Source organism: Mustela erminea, chromosome 11, assembly GCF_009829155.1.
Source record: "Mustela erminea isolate mMusErm1 chromosome 11, mMusErm1.Pri, whole genome shotgun sequence".
NCBI classification, from domain to species: domain Eukaryota; kingdom Metazoa; phylum Chordata; class Mammalia; order Carnivora; family Mustelidae; genus Mustela; species Mustela erminea.
Window position 1 is genome coordinate 34,158,936 of NC_045624.1, and position 24,176 is coordinate 34,183,111.

The window sequence follows — 24,176 nt, forward strand, 5'->3', positions numbered from 1 at the left end:
TTTTAGGGAGAGTAGAATATTCTAAAAGTAGATCATGGTGACGGTTGTACACCTCTCTGAACTTAACAAAACCACTGATCTGTACACTTTAATGGGTGAATTCATGTAGCATTGAGTTGTATCTCAATCAAGCTGCTAAAAAAAAAAAAAAGTAGAAGTAGGAAGTATATGGCCAAACACATTGAGAAACCTTCCCTACTTTATCCACCCTAGGAAGAGTTATCAGTGCTGGAAGAGCAAACAAACAAAAAGCCATATAACTTTGCTTACCCAGGGTCTTCCTGAAATTATTTAATCCTGACTCACTGTATCGCATAACCTCTTGCAGCTGAGGTGGGTGCTCAGCCAAAATAATAGAGCACTCTGAACCCCTGCTTTCCTGGCTTATTTAAAAGTTTCACACACCATATCCAAGAAGCCCAAGGGGAGGGCGTCCAGGCCTGGCCCAGCAACTCAGCAAGGGCCTTCGTGAGACTCGTATTGACTGGCACGCTCCATTGTCCTCATCCCATAGGCCTTCCTTTGTCATTTGACTTGGTGGTACAAGTGCTTCCTTCCCTAGCTCTGCCCTCTGAGCACGAAGAAGGGAAGGACTGGACCCAAGTTTCCATTTATCTTTTCTGGTGCAGAAATCTGCCATGTGGCCTCTCCTGACTGCCCAAGATGGTGAGAAACCTCAAAGGAAGCTTTTACAAGTCCATCCCCTTGACTAGTCAACAGATATGTAATATATATTTCTAGGGAGATCCCATGTGGCTTGTTTTTTGAGGAAAGTATTTAGTGATTGAGAAGGATCTTCTGTATCAGGTTTAAACATAGAATTAAATTAACAGTGTGTCAAATCCTCACAGAATATTTGAACATTGATAGAGAATTATAATTGTGAAATTATAGGATTTTGGAGTTGGAAGAACATACACACACGTGTGTGTGTGTGTGTGTGTGTGTGTGTGTGTATGTATGTATGTTCTGCTACCTTCCACCCCCAGGCTCTTTTTAAGGAATGTGTGTACTCTTCCCTTCAGGTCTCAATTCCCAGGCCACGCCCAGTAACTACAGCCCGCTGGAGGTCCAGTTTCCATGTCATATCCAGCCTTCAGCACTAGGTCACATTTCTCCTTAAAGATCAGTAAGCTAAAAATGACACATTTGCCCTGAACCAACCTCAAGACAATCTCTCTCAGGGACAAATCTATTTATTATTAGAATAAGTAGTGGTTAGAACTGATCACCAAGTGTGACAATACAAACGCATATCCCCACGAGACAGCTTCTAATATATAAATGGACAGCTCAAGACACAGATCTATCATCCATCTTTTTGTGTATGTATACATGTATCTCATCCCTATATATGTGTGTGTGTGTGTGTGTATATATACTAATATATACTAATATATATATAACACACTAGTGTGTTATATATATACTAATTAGTATATATATTAATATATATATCATTATATATAATAATATATATTAGTAAGTTCTTACTATTTTAAAATAGTAATATTTTAAATATTAATATATATTAGTATATATATTAGTACACTAATATATATTAGTAAGTTCTTACTATTTTAAAAATCCAGGCTAAGGGCACCTGGGTGGCTCAGTGGGTTAAGCCTCTGCCTTCAGCTCAGGTTATGATCTCAGAGTCCTGGGATGGAGCCCCACATTGGGGTCCCTGCTCAGTGGGGAGCCTGCTTCCCCCTCTCTCTCTGCTTGCCTCTCTGCTTACTTGTGATCTTGATCTCTCTCTGTGTCAAATAAATGAATAAAATTAAAAAAAAAAAATCCAGGCTATATCCAGTGTTTCCTGGTTCTATAAGGTAGCCAAAATTCAAAACAAAAAATTGGATTGTAAAAAGGGAAAAAAAGAAGGAAGGTCAAGGGGGAAAAGCTAAGTAAAAAACCATATAGCCTTAGTATTGTATTTGAGGGATAAACACGTGTAAGGGACACTTAGAAAGTCAAGTCATCCTTTGCTCTGCACACAGTTATTTTGTATGTTGTATGCTGGTGGAACCAAACAGCTCTGTGTTTGTGGAAAAGCAGTTACAGAAGGAGCCCTCTGGCATGCATGGGAGCTAGACTGCATACCAGGGTCATGAGCATGCCCAGGGATTTTCCTACAAAAGTCACTGAATTAAATAAGCATTCTCAAGAAGATAAGACACACATAATGCTGGGGTCTCTGAACCTGCATAATCTGTGTTCTGCCTTCTGAGGGGTCCCTCACATAGTGGGTCCAACACACACACACACATGCACACACACATATCTTCTTTATTTGTTTCCTTAGTTTTTTTTTTCTTGTGTTACTATAAAATGGAGAGGAACATTAATTAAATACTTTTACCAAGCAGCTGAATTCATTGGTCTCCTTTATCCTTTATTCTAAATTTGATACTTCTGAATAAATGGAAGTCTCTATACCTTTGATGGGGGGGAGTCTTAGGGTCCTAAACAATGAGTTAGTTGAAGGGATTGTTCAGACCCATACCTTCTAAATCTGAGTACCCAGTTGGCCTTACTTTGTATGTTTATTCCTTTTTATGAGAGTGTTGGTGAGAGCCAGAGTTGGTGCATCTTACAAAGTTTCACAATTCCCACATTTTACTATAAGTCTAATTCCTTTTCTTCTGCTTTCTTTAGATGTAGAGAACAGCAGGTGATTATTTTACCATACTGTTCTTGAACTGTAGATACTGTTAGACCTTTCTCTTGGCTAAATAATCCAAGTTCCTTTCCTCGAATTTTCCTTTTTAGCTCCTATTTCTCAACGCTTTAACAACACAACTTTCCTTGAGGTCCTCAGTTGATACAAATAGTCATTTTCACTTTTTTTTTTCTCTGCATGATTACTTGAATAGTATTTCTAAGAAAAAATTAATATAACTCTAAATGGTCTTACACTATGCACGTTACAGGGTCTAAAGAAATACACTCCCAAGATTCAAAAAGACTGGTGATTAATTTTGAAAATTTAGGCTGAACTAGGTAGCTCCAGAAAATGGGATAAAATAAAACATGTAAGTTTTATTTGTCAGAACAAAGAGATTTGCCGTGATAATTACAATTGGGCAAGTCTAATGTGAGGTCCCTGGGGCGGAAAAAGAAAAGACCCCTACAGCTTATATGGGATAATAGAAACAAGAACAATAAGCAGCATGGGATTTTATAGGGAGAAAAAGTCACTCAAAACACTAAAGTCCTCCTTTCTTTAACAAAATTACAAAATTAGTAGATGAAGGGAAAGTATTTAGTTTAATGCACCTGGTCAGCTATAAAGCTTTCAATAAAGTTTCACCTCAAAATGCAATTCACATTATCTTATGAAAAAAGTATAACTTTGGAGACAAGTGAAACCTTTTACCTAATAAAGTGCTTACCAAAGATTTGAAGCCTAACATCAGGCAAGGAAATATGAAAACTGGGCTTGCATCAGTGTTCAGAGAACAAGGTGACACCTGCCACATACCTCCGGGCTAGTTCTTCCTTATTGACGTTCTCCTCAAAGACCAGACCTTGAGTCTCTAAGGGGGAAAAAAAAGGCACCGGAAATGTTACAAAGTCCAGCACATCAGGCACTTTAAAGGGTAAAGATAATGTGGGAGAGGCCAGGGAGATGCACATGATGCCTGACAAGACACCCCAGCTCCCTTCCCCCGGCCGCCCATTGTATGGCGCCCACACCAGTCCTGCGCCCTCACAGCCCTCCACCCACACCCCCCCAGGAGGTATACAGGACTCTCCTCTGCAGAAAATTAAGAACCCTGGTGGAAAAAAACATAGACTCTGACATTTAAACTTCCCATCACATAAATATCCATGTCAAAATTTTTCCTACACACCAAGAGATGTTATCCAGTTTTCCTTTTTCAATGTATAAACATGTCTCACTCCCAAATTTGAATGAACAGTCAAGAAAGACCAAATATTTGAGGGAAATATTAAAATACAGAGTGACACAAATAGAATAGAAAAAAACAGAGACAACATAAAGCACAAAAGAAAACTTAAAACATTGTGTAAGTGACCATTATTATCCTGATCAATGAGAGAAGATAATGTACCTAAAAGAAACAGGTTGTAATAATAATAAGGACTAATCAGAAAGCAAAGAATAACACTTAGAATTTAAAATGTGATTACAGAAAAAAAGAAAATTCTCAAAAGATATAAAAGATAGTGTCAAGGAAGGAAGTGTCCCAGCGGGGGTTGGGGGTGGGGGAGAAGACAAACACTACAGAAGAGGAAGTAGAGAACTGAAAAGCTACAAAATCCAGAAATAAAGAACTAAGAAAACAGAGGCGACAAAATTATAAAAAATCAGTTCAGAAGCATTTCACAGAACGGAAGGTCATACGTCTCCACATGGAAAGGGCCTACTGAAGGCCAAGCACAATGGAGAAGGATTCTCACCAAAGCAGATTGTTACGAATTTTCCGAAACAAAAGGGTGGATAAAGATTCTAAGAATTCCTGAAAGAGCAGAAGCAAGTTGTGGAGAAATACGTAGGAGCAAGAAATTATATTCGAATTTTTAAGAGCAACCCTGAGTTCCAGAAGACTGTGGTTCAGTGCCTATAAAATTTCATTATAAAGTGATTTTAAAGTTATCAGTCATGTATGACAGTAGAATAAAAGAGTCACCAGATATTCAATATCTAAATTAAATAAATGTGTTTCCTGTGCACTCTTTTTTAGGAAGATACTAGAAGGTTTGCTTTAAAAATACAAGAGAAGAAGAAGAAGAAGAAAAAAAAAAGCACCACTAATGAAGATCCAGGAATCCAGGTTTCAAGAACTGGAGACTTTCAGAGGTAAGGACCACTATGTCGGCTCTCCACACCTAGAAAGAATATCCAATAGAGCAAGAGACAGAGAACTGGTGTGGGGATGGGGAAACTGCTTAAAACTGTGTTTCAACATTAAAAAAAAAAAAATGTTAGGGATGGCTGGGTGGCTCAGTTAGTTGAGCATCTGCCTTCAGCTCAGGGGTCCTGCTCCTGGGGTCCTGGGATCAAGTCCCACAGTGGGCTCCTTGTTCAGCAGTGAGCCTGCTGTTCCCTCTGCCTGCCATTCCCCCTGTTTGTGCTCTCTTGCTCACTCTCTTACTCTCTCCAAAAGAAAAAAAGGGTGTTAATAGCCCTTTGACATATTTTGGGGTATTTATTTTAATAGGTTTATTTTGAAAACTACTTCATAGGAAATATAAATAAAAAATAGAGAAAAACAAACAAGGAAATAATGAGAGAATATTAATTTCAGGGGGAGAAAAGCTTTATTAGGAAAGAATTGTTATCCCAGAGTGAAAACTATTTACATAACAATAAATAGTTTATATTTATATAAACACTATTACCTTAACCAGAAAATTATAATTTAACTCTATCTAGAGACTGGGGAGAGCAAGTCATGGGAAGCATAAGAGAGGTAAATTCTATACTTCCAGAACAAAAAGCCAATATATTATTTCTATAATTGTTAAATTAAGAAATGGATATACATGTGATATATGGGGATATATATCTATGAATCCCAGAATATATATGTCATATATAGGATACATAGGATATAAATGACACTTATGGACATATACATGACACATCTCTATGAATACCGTAGAAGTACCATACCAAGGAGAAACATGTTAATAGCATTGAAAGTGGTTGTCTTTATAGAGCAGAGAAACTAAGGGCTGTAGTAAGGACTGTTGGATTGTGACATAAGCCTTTTTAGCCCTATATTCATGTATTTCAGAAAGTTGAACACATACTCATTAATACTAATTGGAAGAAAGAGGTTGAGAAGATTGTGCTGAGTTTTCTCCACATCAGTCAAACTGCTCAGGTTAAGTAGTATAGTGGTGACCTTGATCTTTGGACTGGTTGTTTTGTGGGTTTTTTTGTTGGTTTTTTGTTTGTTTGTTTGTTTTTGTTTTTTTAATATCTGGGAGTGAACCCTTCGGGCAAATTCAGACTTATTTGCAGTTACAATAGGTGCATAGATTAGGCCACTATTTCTAAAGTGCTCTTTATAAATACGATGTCATTTTATTTATATGCACATAATTTTATTGTTCAGCTTGGTTTTCTCCAGTGATTTTGTTTGGCATACAGGAGGTACAAATTTCACTGTAAGAATTAAAACCACACATAAAATCCCTGAAGGTATTAGAGGAGTATATTTTTCATCTAAAACTTTCTGTCTTTATATTTTAGGGCTTCTAATCTCTACTCAAGGCTTTCTTGTTCAAATTTCCTTCCTCGTTTTTGATAACTGTTTCTCTTTCCCCACATGGTAACAAAATTTCTACCAGCCCCTCAGGCTCTCTAGGACCTCCTGTAGCCACTGAGAGCAATTAAGGCTAAGAGAGGCTAACCTGAAAGGGGCTTCAGGAATTGCTGCAAAGGGGATATCTGGGGGGTAGCTCAGTCAGTGAAGTGTCTGCTTTTGTCTCAGGTCGTGATCTCAGGGTCCTGGGATCAAGTTTCATGTCAGGCTCCTTGCTCAGCCAGAGTCGGCTCTCCTCCCTTTACCTCTGACTCCACCCCCCACCCCCCATCCCCCCCTCTTCCTTCCCCTGCCTGCTTGTACTCTTTCTCTCTCTCTCTAATAAATAAATAAATAATCCTAAAAACAACAAAAAGAATGGCTGCAAAACACCATTCCTACAAATGCTGAAAGGCACTGTTGGCTCTAGACTTCAGGAAGATAAACTTCCCAGAAATAATCTGAGTCAAATACGGACAAAGACTGTTAGACATTTGGTATGGACTGATGTCCGCAGGAGTCAAAAAGAAAAAAAAAATAGTAAGTCTGTGTAAAAACAGTCAGATTTTATGGCAAATAAGAATTTTCACCAAGAATTGCATGATACAGTATAAAACAGAAGTAACACACATGCATTTGGCATATTCGTGATATCCAATAGAGAAAAACATCAAACCGGTGATTTGGCAGGCAGAATAAAATAATAACCAAAGAAAAGTTTGGCGTGGTTCTTTTACTTTGCGGACAGTTTTGTTGCCTTCTCAGTTCAAACATCATAAAAATAAACTGCTCTACCTCAGCTTTTGGAGATACCTGTTCCGTGTTATTTTTGACGACTTAAAAGGGAGCATACCATTCCAAATTTCACAGTGACCAGCGCATTTGTAACACAACAAGCCCCTTTTATTTCAGGAAGCAGCCAAAAGCAATTAAGGAAGACTGTATTCATCACAGCAGAATGCATCCTGTTCAACTAATTGGAACATTAGACACTACAATCTTGGCCAAACGTACCAACTATGAAGAGCTGTCACCGTCTTAATAATTCTGTGACGGCCAGAGGAAGACAAACAGTTGTTGTTGACAAGTGTTTGATCTTCATAAGTCTGCTGCTGGGACAAACTACAAACTGTATTTTATCCTGTACTTCTGTGATCCTTCACCCAGATAAGAACCAACACCTGGCATCTTTTCAAATTTTCTTTTTTTTTTTTTTTCCTTTTACATCAGTGGCAAAAGTTAAAAAGGTAACATGAAAAGAAAGATGAAACAGGAATACTGTTCAAATTGAAGGACTGTAGTTTCAAGTTTCAATCCTGTATCAAAACATCTCCGCCTTATCTTCTTTTCCAGTCATCGCAAATGATGGGGATAAAGAGATACACAAACATCAGTACAATGCTGCGTGTGTACTGCAATCCAAAAATCACAGCTACAAAATTATACCTGACATATCAAAACCCGACAGTCACATCCTCCAGATTTCCTTCTCTCGTTCCCATGGACCTTCTTGATTAATAAATCTGACACATAAAAAGCATCTATATGACTAAAGTGCCAGTTACTGGAAAGACCGTTTTGATCTATTTCTCAACTTTTAGAAGAAATATTCTCTTTTTCATGAATACAGGATCCGTTCACTGACTGCCAGCTTTCAAATGACCACCTCTTGAAGTTTAATTTTAAGTTTTAAATAAATATTGTATGCATGCAGAATAATTACGATGCTCTAGAGAGATACTGTATAATGACATTGATTCTTTTTTATCTGAAAATGCCAAGCCCTTAAGGCAGCAAAGTCTGCATTTGCTACAGATGTGAAAAGGTTCATTCCATGTGTTAAATTTCAGAAGGGGCACGCATGGCACTTTCATTAAGACGCTAGCGGTATTTCCTGAGTAAACTCCAATTTTCTTGAGTGTAAAACTTATTTCCATAAGACTCCTCTGGTCTGAGCTACAGCAAGGAGCTCACTGGCCTTCAAATGAATGTATGTGTCTCTGTGTGTGTGTGTGTGTATTTTTTTTTTTTTTTTTTTACAAAAAATACATTAAGCGAACAAAATGTTTCTTCATTCTGAAGTGAAGACTAGTTTAAAAATTATTCGTCAGGCTGTTTCCCGAAATACAATACCTTAGTTCCCTCCCTCCCAAACTTCATGGATTCTACCCCGCATCTTTTTCACATATAGAGAAACATGACGAAGCTAAGACAAGGGTCAGAGATAGACATCAGCACTATGTCTCATCTTTTGTGTCCTCTGCTGGGATTCCTTGGAGAACAAAATGCATTTTGTGTAAATATAATGACACTCATAGGGTTTTCCGTGACTCCCTGTTCCCTTCCCTTCCACGAAGAATTCGTCTCTGTCCACCCCTTTTTAAATGTCACTTTTCACACTGTTTCTTCCTCCTGCCTTCTTTTTCTTCATTATGTGGATTACTCTCTGGAATTAAATTATGCTATTTATTTCTGTGTGTTCATGGTGAGTTTTGACCACTCTAAGCTCCATGAAGCCTGGGACTTTCTCCACCTTGTTTGTTGCGATTTTCCTAGCATCTGAGATAGTACCCAGACAGTGAGAATAAAGGAACAGGTATGTGAATGATAATGGCTAATCTCTGATTTGATATATTTTTTTATTTTTTCAGACATGTTAGGTTGGCTTCTCTGAGAACACTGAGCTAAAGAACCATTTGTCCCTGCCCACTGAGCTCAGGTGTATTTTGCCTCAAACTTCTGATTGCCACATTTGTAGCTCTCTGCTCTGAAACTTGCCACAGGTGCTCCTTTCAACTTTGTCCATGGTGGCATAATTTACACATCCGAAACACTACAGCCTAACAGATAGATATGTATACTGATCAAACATTTCAAACCATGGACATAATTTGATTAATGCAAAAACTCTGATACTGCCCTTTTCTTCTGAGCCTTACCTTTCTGTATATGCAACTGATGTCTGAGATCTTTTCATGTATAACTTGGAGGCACATCAGTTTCAACAGGTACAGCACTGAACTCATTATTCCCTCCCGGACCTTTATTTCCTTGTATTTGTTATTTGAGTCAAAGATACCGTGATCTAACAAGTTACCAAGTAAAAATCATGGGAGTCATTGGACAGTCCACCCCCTTCAAGTCCCTCCCCGCCACAGCCCAGCCTCAAGTCAGTGTTTACTCTGTCAATTCCACCCTTGACTGGTGCTCCCCTGCAGCTGTCTTGGCGGGGCGGGGGGGTGGGGGGGTGGGGGAGGGATATGATGATCTCATCCTCTGGGTTTTTTTTTTTTTACCTTTCTATAAGGGGTTCTCTGTCTTTGTATCTGAACCTCTCTGATATTTACTTCCTATGTAAACATCATGGTCTTAGAAAAAGGTAAAAGATATTAATGTTACCTTCTTTGAACTCTTCTGTTCTTCCCAGGGTCTGGAAGTCCAAATTTCTCATCTCAGCTTTAAAAACTTCTGCTTTTTGCCTCCAGCTAACCTCGTCCCCTGCAGTGTCCACCCAAACCTTACTCTTCATTTAATATAGACAATGCAGAGTTCCCTGAGGACCCTCTGTTCTTCCATACCCCAAGACGCTGCACACAGTCCCCTTCCTTTCTGGAGTAATCTTCTTCTTTTATACCTATAAATTACCACACATTCTTGAGGGCACCCATTAAGGATTTTCTCTGACTCTTCTCTTCTTTGTGTACATAACTCTTATTATAATAGTTCCTATTTACACTGAATTATATTTATGCAATTATATTCCTCTCTGATCTGTCTATGAGCAACTTGTGGCTAGGTGGCGTATTTTACTATTATGTCTGCTACCTAACAAATGTTGAGTAAATATTTGCTAGGTTAATGAATAAACAAGTGAATGAATGTACATTCTCTTTTCATGTACTTCAGTGAATTGGAATTTTTGGCAACTGTTAAGAATATACACTGAGAAGAGTTATTAATTCAGTCATATCTATATGAAATCAGAATTTTCTTAGTTCCTTTAACAATAAACCCACTATTATTACTTATATTCAAGCTTTCCCTATGTATTATTTATTTCCTTTGGGACATCCCTTTCTTTCTAATTCTCTCTGTATCCATTAAGTTAATGCTGATTAAAATTGATTGTTTTGATCTTTGCGTAGATGTCACATGGACTTTTATGGACATTCCATTATAATTAAACATATATTAATGGACATTTAAAACATGCCACTATTTTTTAATAAAGCTTGTGTCTGTGGTCCACTGCTGGTGAAATGACCCAATAATATATCAGAACCGTAGCTTCTAATTTTGATAGAGAACACATTTGGCTTCCAAGTTTTTAAATCAAGGTCCTTTTCCACTTGGTTGGGTACCAAATGCATCACACAGATTCTCTTTATATATAAGAATATTATCTACTGTTGTGGGCAGATCTAAGTGTAGTGCTAAGACAGCCTAATTAAATTAAGCCTGTCCTTACTGCACAAGCATAAATTTAAAAATTATGTTAAGCCGCTGTTGGAAATTTTAAAGTTATAATTAAAAATAAGTTTTAATCCATTAGCAAGTAAATTTTGCTTTTATCTTGACCTTTCTTGGTTGTATTTTGTTTTGTTTTGTCTTTTAAAAAAACTCATCTTCTTGCTGTTATTAATAAAAAGACTTATTTGTTTAAAACTTCCTCCTATGGGGTGTCTGGGTGGCTAAACATCTGACTCTTGATATCAGCTCAGGTCATGATCTCAGGGTTCTGGGATGGAGTCCTGGGCTCAGGGGGGAGTCTGCTTGAGATTCTGTCTCCCTCTCCCTCTGCCCCCCACCCATGCATGTGTGTGTGTACTCTCTCTCTCTCTCTCTCTAAAATAATGAAAAAAATAAATTTTTTAAAATTTTTCATTTGTTCTATCTCAAGGTTTTGCATCAGTGTCTCAGATTCGCCTAAAGACATTTGCCATTTCACATTTCAGAGGCTCCATTTGTGTATGTTTTATATATTAGATATCTGCTGTATATAGCAGGTATCTGTTTTGGGAGAAAGGAGGGGTTCTATGACTAAATGAGGTTTTCAAACAGTTACAAATTGAGAATGTTTTTTAGTCATCACTTCATAAAATTTTGGAAGGAGTATATTAGCTTGTATTGAATATATGTTTCCTTTATAATAAAGTTATCAGGCATTTGGTCAAAATATCTTTAGCTTTTATATTGGACTATTTAGTAAATATTATCATCAGTTTTATAGATCTATATAAATGTAGTGCTTGCTAGCATCCAAATAATTTGTTTCTTCTTTCCTTTGAAGGAAGCAAGTTCTCTAACCAGTTTTATTGAATTGCTTAGATAGACAAGTTCCAATGTATATGGTGTTTTCAGAGAGTAAGAAATCACAGGGGCACCTGGGTGGCTCAGTGGGTTAAAGCCTCTGCCTTTGGCTCAGGTCATGATCCCAGGGTCCTAGGATTGAGCCCGCATTGGGCTCTCTGCTCAGCAGGGAGCCTGCTTCCTCCTCTCTATGCCTGCCTCTCTGCCTACTTGTGATTTCTGTCTGTCAAATAAATAAATAAATAAATAAATAAGTAAAAAGAAATCACAGGTATTGAGTATATCCAATCCAATTTCTGGAAAAAAAAAAAAAACACTATATTAAACTGTTCACAAAATCTATTTCCAGGAAAGTAAGCTTTATTTGCATCACCGGACAAAGAAGTCTGATTTTTATTTTTTCTATGAAAGCCCCACAGAGACTGGCTCACATGACCTCTTCTTATATACTCTGCATGGAATAGGGGTACCTCTCAACAGATTCATCCTGGAGATCATGTGAGTTGTCACATGCTTTCCGTACTCCCGTCTGGAACCCCTGAGTACTCTGGTGACCAGTCAGTTTGAATGGTCTCCGTTATTGATACTTTAGGAAGGGAATCTAAGAATTAGGAAGACAGATACATAGGTCTCCTTCCTGCTGTATGACTTTAGACAGTTCATCTAACTTCCCCGAACATAGGTTTCCTCAACAATGAAAGAAAGGAGAGAGTAAAGCTTTCTTATGAGCATTAAATTGGTTCATCTATCTTATGACTCTCTTATGGGCCAGGCACGAGGTAGGTCCTCATTAAGTTGGTGAAGGTGGCTGGTATTGTCGCGTCGCATTATAATGCAACGTGTAATGCAATGTCTTGCAGGAGCACAACTAGAGAAGAGCATTTGTCGATCCAAGTGTTAAGCACCCATTTAAGCTGGAAGGAGAAAACTCTCAAGTTTCAAGATGAGCTTAATATCATAATAGCCCCAAATATTTCTTTACGAATGTAGTATGCTCAAATTATATAGTTATTTCTTTAAAAGAGAACCAAAAAATGGCTATAAGTAAATTTTCACTTTCTCTTCTTAAAAGAAAAAGCCAAGTTAAAAAACAAAATACCTAGTGTGCTTGAGTCAATATATATTACTATTTTCCATAAACTCAGAGAGCCACCTTCACAAAGTTACTTACCTAACTCTTGTGGAAACTGAACACTGACATGCTATTACTCCCAGGAGCCTAGAGGAATCTTTCTAAAACTGTGAAGATGGCATATTTATATTTATATTTATAATCATGAGTGTGAAATCTCCAGCATTTTTCTTAAATTTGAGCCCCGTCTGTGGTTAATCTGTAGAGCTTAATTTGTAAAACAGAATAGCCCACAGAATTGCTTACAGGTAAGTAAGATCATTTGGGGATAAAGACAGAAATCCCAGCCATGAGCTAGAAGTTATGCTCAGTTCTTGACCAGTCTTTCCTCTATCAATGATTCTATCTTCTCAAGTGCCCAGGATCCACATCAAAGTGACCTTCACAAGTGTTTCCTCAGCTAGCTCTTTATAGTATGCTGTTTTACATCCACCTAACCTCCTCAGCTCCACCATGACCTGATTTTCCTGGGACTCATTGTTTCATGGATTATGTGTGCTGCTAGTATTAACTAACTAAAAATCTGAATTAGTTCATGTGATTCCTTTCCCAAATAATACAGATAATTGTAATAAATCGCCATAAGAAAATGGCCAGAGTTTCCAGTTTTAGTCTCTAGCAGAGTTTCACTAAAAAATAATATAGAGCAACCCAAAACTTGGAAAGTAGTTAATAATAATCAAAGCCACCTTCTTTAGTCAGGACTTTCTAAGACATAGTGACATTTCTTCCCCATGCTCCTGGTGTCTTCTGTTGTAGAAAAATCATAGTGCTGTCTATGTCTCCTGCCTCCCACCCACCTTAATACATCCAGTTGCCTGGGAGAGTGTCAGGTACAAAAAATGTCAGCAACCAAATATTGAAATCATTGCACGGGAGCATATGGTTAAATTGGGGATATGTCTTTAAGGATCATTCAGAGACATGTAGTATCTGAAGGCTTTATGAAGAACTAAGTGATTTCTCTTACCTTGTGCTTTCTCGGTATGGAAAGATAACCTTAAAAACACTTGCCCTCAAGAACTCGAAACACTTGTCTGATGAGATCATGCCAATTGGAGACAACATGGATGGCACAAGAGGGCTTTAGGCTAAGTGAAATAAATCAGATGGAGATTGACAAATATGACTCCACTCATGAATGAAATTTAAAAAAAAGAATAAATGAACAAAAAGCAGAATCAGAACTGTAAATACAAAGAACAAACTGACGGTTGCCATTGAGGGGGTAGGAGGTTGAGCAGAATGGGTGAAGGGGAGAGGGAGATATAGGCCTCCAGTTGTGGAATGAGTAAGTCATGGGAATGAAAAGCAGATGATACTGTAATGGTGATACTCTACTGGTGATGGAATGGGACAGATGGAAGCTATTCTTGTGGTGAACATAGCATAATGTGTAAACTTGTCAGATCATTAAGTAGTACACCTAAATGTAACATGATGTGTCAACTGTACTATTTTTTTTTAAAGGTCATTATCAAAAAGCAAAAACAAAAACAAAAATCTTATCCTAAAAAATTTGCTATCTTTTCCCCAGGGGAGCCTTTGTTGTCCCTGTGTTAACTCATAAAGAAAGAAAAAAAAAATCAAAACAAGTAAGTTATCTGGATAAAGATCACTTTTTAAATGTTATTGTTTTTTTTTTTTTTTAATGTCAATCAAGATGTTTGTCCCTTCACATTTTAGTCCATTAGGAACTCATTCTAATAATTTTCTTCCATGGGGAAAAAGAAGGCTTGAACAACTGTTACTAAGAACCATCTCTTTGTGTTGTGCTGTCAAGGAATTTATAACTATTGTTGAAATAATACCTTTGTAATTTGTCAGAGGACACTGAAGAAGAAAAAATCTGGAAGTTGTTGCCCAAAACATGAGTTAGAGCTTGTTAGCTACTTCACCATTTGCTTTAAAAAGTAGAATTGTGCTAAAAATAGAATAAACACTAGAATCAGGTAGACCTGGGCTTAAATAACATAATATCGTCTACTTACTCACTGTGTGACCCTGGAAGAGTTACTCTTAATTATTATGCTTCTCAATTTCCACATCTGTAAAATGGAAAAAGAAATAACTATTTCTCAGGTGATCCAGTAGGTACTGAAGTTGGTAATGTGCCTGGCAAGTAGTAAGCAATTTATAAATGTCAGTTTCTTCACACTCTCACTCCATTAATTGACAATTAAGTACATTTAATGTTTAAATTTGCATAGGAGTTTAGTGTTTTTCAGTTACAAGTTGAAATCATGATTCATAAATGTTTTATAACCACTTTAGTATCAATCAAAATATTCTTACCAGTAGATTCCCATGTTGACAAGATTTCATTTTAGATGTCTCTTTCACTATTTGAGAGCATATGTATGGAAAGATATTCCAAACTTTAATTATATTTGCTCAGTTCAGATGGATATATGCCGCAACTGCCTCAACTTGGGCCTTTTCTCTAGGTTCCTGCAGTAACTTCCTGGCGGCTTTCCTTGACTACAGAGCCAACACCGCCATGTTCATCTGCTCCACGGTAGCCATCCCCTGCACTGAGTCTCCCAGATACATAGGATTGTCTCTCTAGAACCTTTAAGAGCTCCCCATTACCAAAAGTTTACCTGGCATCCGCAAAGTAATTTCTCATCCTCCCTTTCCCATCGAACTGACTTACCTGTCAGGTATCCTCACATTCTCTCTCACAGCCACTTAAAGAACCAAGTTCTCACAATGGCTGTTTCCAGTGCTGCAAACTCAACATGTCTTGACTGTTCTCACCACCATTGTACAAAGAATGCCTTTGGTAGAGAAGTCCTCTGAGGCACCCCGTCCGCAGCCCGATTTTTGTCAGGGTCATCAAGGTCATTTAAATCTTACTATTCCAAGAGGCTCTGCATCCACTGAAGGCCAAGTGAGCTTTCAAACCAACCCTCCTGTAGATATGAGCTCTTCACTGTCAACAAATATGTACACCAAAAACCAAAAGCAGGAAGACTCTGAGATTGACACTTGGTGAAAGGAAATAGCACCTGGTGAGTTTTTATTTTTATAGGTTCCAGCCAAAGAAGAGGCTACAGTCTGAACCAAAATTGGTAGGTGTCAAAATTCTGAGAGAAGACCTACAGTCTGTATGGTTTGAAGAACCAGGATAGAGAATTCAGGGAAACCACGGCCACTCAAAAGAAAGAAGGAACCCAGAAAGAAGAGAGCCAGAGAATAGGAACTCCAAATTCTCTGTGTTGACTCTGCTCTAGTCTTTGACTAAGCCACAAACAGCTCATTTACTGGGCGGGATGAGGAAGCTGAGTCTGAGGAAAGGAACCGTGAGCGGCTGCCAAGAGTCTGAGTCTGCTGTTTGAATGCAACCAGGTTAACTGTGTGCAAAAACAGACAAAAATATGTCAGTACTTTTCAGGGGAGTATCATCAAATTTTGTCTTCAAAACAACCTGCACAGTGTCCAGAATATAATACAGAATTGCTCAGATAGGAAGAACAGGAAAATATGGCCCCTTCTCAAAAGAAAAGAAATCCACAAAGACTGAGCTTGAGACCATTTACATGTTGAAATTGGCAGGCCAGATTTTTAAGTCAGCTATTGTAATGCTATTTGAGAACATGAAGAAAAATATGTCTGCCAATGAATTAAATTATAAAGAATTATTTTAAAAGAACCAAATGGATGATTTTAAACTACAAAACAAAATATATGAAATCAATTATGCCTTTCCAGGAAACTTACCTAGATTCTCATCTTTTAGTTAAAATTAACCTTCACTTCATTCACAGATTGGTATTTGTCCTCCTATTATTGCCATTTGTGGTCTCTCTTCTGTGATTTATTTATGTACATCTCTTACTCTCTGATTATAATTCCTGGCATTATTCATTACATATCATCTTCCAGCAACAGAAACCTAGTATTTGCGGGATCGGCAACACTGGGAAATGGTTGCCATCTTGGGCACTGGAGTTAGCAGACCTGTGTTTGGTTTATACTTCCAACAATCCTACTTAACTCATCTAAGTCTCCACGTCCACATCTATAAAACCGCAATAATAATAATTGTGAAAGTTAAATGAAATAATGCATAGAAAGCACTGGGCACATTTGTTAATTTATTCTACAAAATGTTTGGACCACCCAGCCATTATGGAACAGGCATTCTGCTAGGTATTAGAGATAGAGCAGTAAGGACCTTGTAAGGTCCCACACTTCCTGGGAGTTCATAAATGAGAGAAGGGAGACATTAAATAAGTAAAGAAACAAACATAATTGCTCTGTATTTCATAAGTGCTATGGAGGAAATACACAAATATTAACAGGCTAGCAGTTAATTCAGTTACGGTTCAATGAATGGTGGTTATTTTGTTATTAGTATACCATTTTTGTTGTTGTTGTTGTTGTTGTTGTTCCCCACAGCACTAACGCCCATGATTTGGAGAAAGCGTATGTGTAATGAACTTTCGTTAAACGTACTTTCTAGTTGCTTAATTTGCATTAACTAAATCTTATAATAATATGAAAGAAAGGGCTATGGGCTCCGTGGTATGTCCATAGTCTGCCTGGCCCAGCACATGTGGCATCTACTACTCTTTCCCTTCCAAAGGTCTAGACTATTTTAGAAGGGAGAAAGTATTTGCTTAAATGCAATGTAATAAATTCAGTAATTAAATCTAAGAGAACTGAGATGTGGTGCTCAAGGGAGTGACAAATTTGAATTTGACTAGCCAGATTGTTTGTCCTTGGAGGAAGCATTAGCAGCTAATCTAGGGAGGGAAATTTGTTGTTAAAAGCAAACATTAGAATATAATAACTAAACAAGTGGTTTGACATGTGGTGCATTAATTGTGCTAATTGTAGGTTAAGAAGAGGTAGATCTCACACTGCTAAATGTTGATTACAAGCTGGAAATTGCTGCACAGGAATTGTGGTTTTGTGCTTTTGCGAAGGAGTTTTGCTCTTGTTTGAGTCTGTTTGGGTGCGGTGTGGGGAAGCACTGCTCAGAAAACAATTAAGTTAGTTTGTGACACTAGACCCCTTAGGGAGAGTTTCAGAGGACTGCTGTGATTAAGCCCTTAGGACACAATTTCAAAGAAGCTTTTCTCCAGTTGTGATCTCAAACATTTATCCCACTCCCTCCCTGCAACTTACAAGGCACACTTAACACTCACAAACACAAACATAGACTTAACAAAATAATAATAATAATGTGTGCAAAGCCAGCGTGTTGTCGGGAGTACAAGTAAGCACCCATGAAGAAACAGAACAAACGTCTAATGTTTGTTTTCTTTTGAAAAGTACTAATGTAGAAACACCACGGAATTACCTCTGCCTTCTTTCTTTTAAGGCCAATATGTAGCCCACTAGGTCTAAAAGGGGTTTTTGTTTGTTGCTTCTTGTTTGTATTCTCTTTCATGGCTTGATGATATTCAGAAAATTTTTAGTAAGTCTTTCTGACTAGACATTGAAACTTTAAAATGGACCACAAGTTTCTTCTGAGTTTTTAAGTGGCCCTTCCTGCTCCTGGCTCACGTACATTTCCATTGTTCTAAGGGTTAAAAACTGCACTATCACAATGACAAGCCTTATTACTCAGTCAAAGTAAATGGATCACCACATAACCTTACAGAAATGTTCTTCCTTAAGCTATTAAAACATTCCATGCCCTTAGATGACAACAATTTCTCTGCCTTTTGAAATTTCTTTTCTATCCTGCAGAGTTCATAGAGCTATGCTTGGTTAAAATCAACTTATATAAAACTATGCACTGTAAATTCTGACACTTCCGTTTGAATCTCTTTTCAAACACTTGTCTTTGCTCACCATAATAGATGTCAGTTCTTCTGATGTAGTTCAAGCATGAGCTTCATATGAAGACTCAGCTATGTCTGTTGCATTTCTGAAGCCACTACTCACTGAAGTTTTGTGCTGTTTGACATCAAAGATAGGCAAGAATCACCTGCTGAGTTCACATGCATGGAGCAAAACATCTTCAAATCACTTTTGCTAGACAAAAGTTTTTTTTTTTTTTTTTTTTTTAAATATTAAGCTTTCACTATCGTGTGGACTTAAAGACAAATGCAGTCCTCGTTAAGGTCACAACATTGTATTATTAAAATATGCATCAGGAGCTCTGAATTTAGCTAACTTTAAAACCAAAGGTAATTTGTGTGGTGGTTTCAGATTTGAACTCAGCTGCAAAGAATTCAGCATCATTCAGACATTCAAAATGTGATTTTTATTCAACACGCAGTTACTTTGCTCAAAGGAAAAAAGGCGCTTTAAACATTCTCAAACCAAGAGAATCTTCTAATATTTCTAACTTTAATAGTTGTCCTTGACATCAATTAAAGAGATAATTCCATTCAAGATAAATACTATATACAGAGTATTTGAAAACTAGAGATTTTTATTTTTAAAAATTCTACTTAAATTTCAGAGTTGCAGCAAGTAATACAGTGTATATCTTTCCTTTTTCTTTACCCCCAAAACCCAATAACCACAATAAATTTGAATAAAATTGAATCAGCAACGTAACTTGGCATTACTTTTGTTAAACATCAGTATTTCTTACAACAGAATGAAACGATGTTACTAAAGAGATGTGAACGTGGTATTTTTCCTGTCAGTGATGTTCTGGTTAAAAGTTTTAAAAATTGAATTCCAAGGGCACCTGGGTGGCTCAGTCAGTCAAGCATCCAACTCTCGATCTTAGGGTCTTGGATAGAGCCCCATGTCAGGCTCCGTGCTCAGTGTTGAGTCTGCTTGAGATTCTCTTTCCTTTTTCCTCTGCCCCTCCCCCTGCATGTGCACTCTCTGACTCTCTGTCTCTCTCTCTCTCTCAAATATATAAAATCTTTAAAAAACGTAAAAATAAAAATAAGTAAAACAATAAAATTTGGATTCCAAATTACTGAGTAATTAAACTCCATGGAAGGTTAAGTACATGATATTAAAAATGAGGCAAAGGCTTGAACATGCCCAGGGTGAGCCCTTTTGGTAATTTGCTTTTTAGATGCCACTAGTTTTCAAATTTTGGTTTTTATAGGATATTATTTTAAAACTTTAGGAGTTGGGAAGCCTGGGTGGCTCAGTTGGTTAAGCAGCTGCCTTTGGCTCAGGTCATGATCCCAGTGTCCTGGGATCGAGTCCCACATCGGGCTCCTTGCTCCGCAGGGAGCCTGCTTCTCCCTCTGACTCTGCTTTCCACTCTGTCTGCCTGTGCTAGCTTTCACTCGCGCTCTCTCTCTGACAAATAAATAAATAAAATCTTTAAAAAAAAAAAAAAAACTTTGGGAGTATATCATACATCTGTAAATTCTTGTTTGTGTATTTAGGTTATGCTTTTAAATGCACATTTATATGGTTTAAATGCATATGGTTTGCCATTACTTATATCTATCTATCTATCTATCTATATAATATGTATATTTATATATTATTATATTTCTATAAGCATTTTCATAAAAAAAAAAAACAGAAAACATCTAACTTTAAAAATGTCACCAGATTGTTTTACTTTGCCATGAATCAGTATTTAGAAATTTCTGCACTTTTTTTTCCAGCCAATACAGATATGCCTTGTGCTGATTTGTGGTCATACATATCATTCAACTCAAATCATCTCAGTGATGAAGGGTTTGAATATAGCACAAGGACAGAAGAGAAATATATAGAGGGTTTTTTCCCCCCCAATCCACACACAAAAAAAAAATGCAGTGGAGAAAGAGATAAAATGTCATGTCGGTATAATCCCTTAGCTAACTAGTCAACCAGAGAATGACCATTCAAGTTGAGTACCTATGCCTTTCTTTATTGTGATCACATTTTGAATTATCTTCCTATGCTATGAGAGACTCTGATTAAAGAAATGTTCTCAGTTTCACATCCTGGAAAGGGTGTAGTTAGGAGTGGAATCAGTCCAGACTTTTGCCAATGTTGTCATAGAGCAAATATAAGAAGGAAAACAACAGAATAGTTGCTGTGTAGCACTTGATTCTATTCTTGTTTCCTAAATCATCACTATTAATAAATATACCAAGTTTAATTTTAATGCATTATTTGTGTTTGAGACAGAGATTTTTGGCTCCTCACCAAAGTCCAGGTTCTTTGCTTTTTCCTGGGTATATAACTATGCTACAGTTTTCCCTTGCAGTTAAGTAAGTTCATAATATTGAGTTCTAACCAGTAGAATGCAACCAGAAGTAGTGTGTGCTGCTTTCAGACCCATATCTGGCCCATAAAATCCTCCCTTCACGTCATTCCCCACAGTCTTGACTTCCAGTTTGAAAGACGTGTTGAAAACTTTTGGGCCTCTAACAGTCTAGGCCCCTGAATGACTGCATGGAAGGGAACCATGCTTTGACCTATTTACTCACCAAAATAGTTACATGAGCCTGCAGTAAATGTCCATTGTGTTTGTACCGGTATACATTTGGGCTCTATTTGTTATAACTGGTAGTCTGCCATTGACCTACATGTCGGGGTCTACTAGTGCCAAGAGTTAGTCTACCTCTAACCTCCAATTTTGAATTTTATTTTCAAATTATCTAACAAACTTTTATGTTTTAATAAATACAGGTGCGTGTTTTGTGATAGACAGTTCATGAAGGTTTAATTGTCACAAGGCATTCCCACAGCTCTCTTCTGAGAACAACGGTTTCTGAGATAATACTCCACTGACCATAACTGACTGGATGGAGAACAGACATTGCTGTTAAGCATCTGCTCTAAGAAACCCGTCATGCGGAGGAATGAGAGAGAAGAGTAAGTGGAAATACAGAAAGAAAATTAACTTGTATCTAAATATTAGTCATACTATATAGATTCTCCTTGACTACTTTTAAGTGCAAAGCATTAGAGAAGGTTTTTTTTTTTTTCAGTTGCTATTGCTATGTAATAAATCATCCCAATACTTAGTGTCATAAAACAACCATTTTATTATGCTTATGAATTATGAGGTCTGGAATTTGAATAGTCACAGAAGGAGTAGGTTTTCTCTGTTCCACAGTGCCTACCATTCCAGATAGAAAGATAAGAAAGCTGAGAGCAACAGAGCTGCAAGAGGTTAGAAGCATCTAGAAGCATCTTCATTCTCATGGCCGGTGGTCATGCTTGCTGTCAGCTGGGAACTCAGCTGCGTTGTCAGCCAGAACACCATCATGTGGACTGCAGGTAGCCTCTCAGCATGGGCTTGTTTAGGCTTCCTTGCAGAACAGTGGCTGGAGTTCAAGAGCAAACATTCAAAGAGAAATAGGTGAACACTTTCCTAACTTAGCCTTGGACATGACATAGCAGTCTGGAATCTGGACAGGTTTAAAGGGAGGAAACAAAGATTCTGTTTCTCAGTGGGTGGAGTGGCAAAGTCATATTAGAAGAAGATTATGTGGAGTGGCACCTGGGTGGCTCAGTCAGTTAAACAGCTGCCTTTGGCTGGGGTCATGATCTCAGGGTCGTGGGATCGAGCCCTGCATTGGGCTCTCTGCTCAGCATCTGCTTGGCCCTCCGCCCTTCCATCTTGTGTGCATGCTTTTTCTCTTAAATAATGAATAAAATCTTCTAAAAAAAAAAAAAAAAAAAGAAGATTATGTGGAATGGGAGATATTTTAACAGCTATCTTTGGAAAATACAATCTGTCACGAGGTCATTGAATGGAGGATATACATACATTAAATGTAGTATAATATTTAGGCTACAGAGAAGAAATTATGCAGAACAGCTACAACAGAAAAATGGAAAAGGAATTCTGCTTCTGTCTGTGGTAGACTTGCTGCTACAAATGGAGTTAGTTTGTAAAAATCCTTACATACTGAGAATATGTATGTGTGTATATGCATATGTACACATACTCATATGTGCATATATAGGCACGCACACATATGTACATATACACACATATATTGTGTGTATATATATATGAATTTGTGTACACAAAAGCTCTATATTAAGGATTAATAAAGAACTGCTATAAATCAATAATAAGGCAGGGGGCGCCTGGGTGGCTCAGTGGGTTAAGCCGCTGCCTTTGGCTCAGGTCATGATCTCAGGGTCCTGGGATCGAGTCCCACATCGGGCTCTCTGCTCAGAAGGGAGCCTGCTTCCTCCTCTCTCTCTCTGCCTACTTGTGATCTCTCTCTCTGTCGAATAAATAAATAAAATCTTTAAAAAAAAATCAATAATAAGGCAGTTAATTCAATTTTTTAAATATACAAAAGACAAGGGCAAGCACTTAAGAAAAGTTACCCAAATGGCAAATAAGACTAATTTTAGTACTTACCAGTGAAATGCAAATTAAAACCAGAATGAGGTGCCACCTGAATGGCTAATATTTTTTTAATGCTTCTACACATGTTGATTTCTTTCTTTTATTCAGGTTTTTATTTTAATTCCAATTAGCTAACATACAGTGTTATATCAGTTTCAAGTGTCCAGTGTAGTGATTCAACACTTCCATGCATCACCTGGTGCTCCAATAATCATAATGTAAGTGTTGGTAGAAAAGTGGGGCAACCAATGAGAATATACATTGCTAACACCTCTTTAGAACATTCTTTGGTTGTATCTACTAAAGCTGAATGTATGCCTAGTTTATGTTCAGAAATTCCAGTCCTTGACATTTATTAGCTGAAATGTATACAATGTTTCAAAAAAGACATGTATAAAAATGGTTATAGAAGTATTACTCATAATAACCCATATCTGGAAACTACCAATTCCATTACCAATAGGATAGATAGATAAATCATCATATGTTTGTGAAATGGAACATTATACGGCAATAAAAACCCAGTGACTATGGCTACACAAAATGACATGGATGAATTTCACAAACCTAACATTAACTGAAAAAGGCCACACTAAAGGCTGCATAGGATATGATTTGAATTATATAAAGTTCAAAAACAGACAAAGCTGATTTCTGGTTATACCTGAAAAGGATGAACTTTTGGTATGTAGCTTATATCTCAACCCATCTGACTATAAAGAAATTAATCTGTATTCATAGACTAGAAGGTTGCTCACCTTTGAAAGGATGTTTACTGGGATGGACAAAATAATGCTTCTGGAGTCCTAATCCTATATTGTTATAAGGATGGTGGTCATCTGGGCATGTTTTCTTGTAAATTTCCTCGAGCTGCTCGCTTAACTGTATGTATGTTATACATCAACAGAAAGAAAGTTTTCCTTAAGAAGAATAAATGGAGGTATCACCTAGAGGAAGCAAATGAAGTTAGATTTTGAAAGGAAAGCAAGATGCCCTGTTGCAAGCTGTTGCAAGCTGAAAGATGGGATGGACCTCCGTGGGGTTCTGTGCCTCCTGCGTGGCATCTGGTGCTTCTAAGAGAGGTAAGCTGAGCACAATTCCCCATGCCTGTGGCAACTGGAACCCTGCTCGGTTTCTTGCAACTTGAAAAAATGCTAATGATAAAAAAAATTAAGAAAACAGGAGAAATTGCAGAAGAAGAGAA

At 37.5% G+C, this 24,176-nt stretch overlaps 1 long non-coding RNA gene across 1 annotated transcript; it reads left to right on the forward strand.

Moving 5' to 3' along the window:
- The first annotated feature begins 4,717 nt into the window (after window positions 1–4,717).
- On the forward strand, window positions 4,718–24,176 carry LOC116569147. Its single transcript, XR_004276870.1, has 3 exons — window positions 4,718–4,828; window positions 21,289–21,474; window positions 23,880–24,176. It is a non-coding gene; the product is annotated as an uncharacterized LOC116569147 (long non-coding RNA).